This window comes from Apis laboriosa, unplaced genomic scaffold (genome assembly GCF_014066325.1).
Source record: "Apis laboriosa isolate Shangri-la unplaced genomic scaffold, ASM1406632v1 scaffold26_cov146, whole genome shotgun sequence".
Taxonomy (NCBI): Eukaryota; Metazoa; Arthropoda; class Insecta; order Hymenoptera; family Apidae; genus Apis; species Apis laboriosa.
Window position 1 is genome coordinate 2,090,230 of NW_025222592.1, and position 3,279 is coordinate 2,093,508.

Consider the following 3,279-nt stretch of genomic DNA (forward strand, 5'->3'; position numbering starts at 1 on the left):
AAAAAAAAAAAAAAAAAAAACGATATCTCGCACAATTCGACACTTTTTTTTGTTTGTATATATTTCCTTTTCTTTCCTCTTTTATTTATTCTCACGTTCGCGTATTGGAAACAATCTATTGGACCAACCACCACCGCGTTGGGGAAACACCTGTTCCACCCTTACTTCCACTACGGTCACTGATCACGCGAGAAGAGTCGCGAACGCACTTCCGGCCACCTTTTCGCGGGAATCCTTCGAAACTTTGAACTCTTCACTGGCTCGTACGTGATGAAAGGAGAAGCAGGTATCTTGGAAATCTTGGTTTATTAGTCGTTTCGTTTTTTTTTTTTTTTTTTTTTTTTTTGAATTTTTCTTGGATCTCTTTTCAGGTGAGATATAGGATCATATAGGAATTTTAATACTGATTTGTTTAATCTTCTTCGGGAATTTTTTTTAAATTCCCTCTAAACTATCCACAATTCCTAACTTTTCTTCTAACAAATTTATTCCCCAATTTTCTTGTTTTCCGAGCGATGATTTTTAAATTTTCCAATTGTCTCTCCTAGATCTTTCCACCGATCGTTCAACCGTTCACCGACTATCAACCGATTGGCTGACTGACTGTGGCTGGCGTCGCGGCGACACTGACACGAGAACGCGGTCCGAGGCGAGAGGATGCGCTCGAGGAAAGCTCGGGGCGAAGTGCCAGAAGAGTCGTCGCTTGAAATAACCGCTCGTCCACCGGGCTCTCCCTCCGCCAACCCCCGTGGCCGCTCTCGTAGTTCCTCTCCCCACCTCTCGGCTAGCTGCACCGGCTAAACTCTCTCTCGTCACACACAATCCCACACTATGCTCTTGCTCTTTCTCCGTTTTGCGCGCCATCGTTCTTCCTCTTACACACGTATATAACGTGGGTATAGTTGTTGCTGCTGCTTCTCTAGCTGCGGCTTGTCGTTGCTGCTTACTATTTCTTCTATTTCCTCTTCTTCTTACGACTCTCCTCCTCTTTCTTCTTCGTGTCCTTCGCGTCCTTTCTTCTTCCTCTTTCCTCCTTCGTTGGTTGATGATTGGGCGCGCGAGCACGTGCGTCAAGAAGTTTTCGCGCCACTGTGAGAAATGGACGAGATGGAAGATTGTTCGGGGATTTATTGGGATTCTGATCGGGGGAAATTAAAGTGGCGATGGGGAATTGGAGGGAGGATAAACAATGCGATGAGTCGAGATTTTATTTTTTATTTTTTTTTTTTTCGTTATCGTGAGAAATGAGAATTTATTGGGATTCTGATTAGGAGGAGAATTAATATGGAGAATTGGAAATTTTGTATGCGCGTTAAGAATAGAATTTGTAGGAATAATAGTTAAGAATGTAATTTATGTAAGTTAAGAAGTTTTTGCATTTGTGAAGAAAAATTAATTATTTTATGAGTAAAATTTAGAAGAATAATAAACGGTGGTTTGATACAATGAGAAATGAACGAGATGGAAAGTTGTTTGGAATTTATTGGAGTTTTGATTGAGGAAAATTAAAGTAAAGAAATGGAGGGAAATTTTGTAAACATGTTTGAGATAGGGTATAGATAGAATTTATACGAATAATGTATATAATAATTTGATTATTTATAGTTTAATATAAAATAAATATAATTTAAAATATAATTTAAGAAATTTTCGCGTCACTGTGAGAAATGAACGAGATGGAAGATTATTCGAAATTTATGAGATTCTGAGGGAAGGAAATTAAAGTGGAAATTTAAAATTTTTAAAAAATTAAAATGGAAAAAATTGTAAATTCTATACATATATTTGAGACATAGACTGAATTTATAATAATAAATATAATTTCATATAAATAATATAATAAATAATATAACTTAAAACATTTTCTATGAGAAATGGACGAGATGGAAGATTATTCGTAATTTATTGAGTCTCTAAGTGGAGGAAATTAATGTGGAAATTTTAAATTTAAAAAAAATAGAAATTAGAAAGAAGATGCAGAAGTCTGTGCTGAAATTTTACAACTATGTTTGATATAAATAAATTAATTCGAGTTTGAAAATATTCGTAAAATTGATTGTTTGAATTTTTATTTTGCTATTTTTAATTATAAAAATGCAAGAGATGATAAATAAGGATCGATATGATATAATAATAAAATAATAAATAATAAAATAATAATAAAATAATAATAAAATAATAAAAATAAAGCTAATAATATAATAAGTTAAAAAACTATTGTGAGAAATGGACGAGATGAAAAATTCTTATTGAAAAAGATTAAAATGGGGATGAAGAATTAAAGGGAATAATGAAATTTTATTACTGTATTCAAGATATCGATTAATCCATTAGCATTCGTGACTTGATATTTAAAAAAAAGTGAGTAAACGTGTCAAATCTCTCAATTGAGTTGCGAATTATTATTATATCTCATTGCTTTATCTCAAATTTTCATTTGTAATTAATCGATATATCCTAATTACGAAACATAATTAAACATAATGATCAATTTTGTCATAAAAATTCACATTTTTCTTAAATTAATTACTATAAATTTATAACAAAAACTTTTAACTTTTAACTTTTACTTTAACTTTGAGCATATTCACTATACTCTTTCTTACGCTACAATCAAATTAAGAAACACAACGAAAAGCATTATACTAAATAAAACAACCTGTACTATCATTCAACACCATTCAAAAAAGATGATCTTCCTCAACTTTCAAATTAAAAATCCTTTTTATCGTAATTCACGCTTCTTCAGACCAGTGGAGGTATATGATAAAACCAGCTACCATCCATCTCTGATGTTAAAAGAACGAGAAACAAAAAAATTCTGATCTTCCCCATTCTCCAAGTTAAAAATCCCTCTTCAACAAAAAAAAAAAAAAAAAAAATAAGAAAAACAGGCATTCTTTGAACGATAAAAGAATCATCTATTCCTCGGTATGATCGATCAGTCACGCCACTTCGATCGTTCGTTCCCGTTATTATTAGAGTAGCCAGCAACCGTGTCGACAACTGATCTCAAAATCCGTTGTTTTCCAACGATCGATAGATAAAGATTGAATAACTAGGTTCGATTGAGAACCTGTAATCCGAATTCCACTGTAATTCGAGTGTAATCCGTGTATCTAACATAAGACCGATTTTCTATAGATAACAGAGGAAGATTGGAAACGAGACTCTTTTCACAGTTCAATAGTGGAGTGTTGTTAACCAGAGTGCTGGTTTCATGCTTTTGTTGTTATTCGTTGTTTGATGGGCGTCAGGGGGTTGGATAGACGAGCAGTA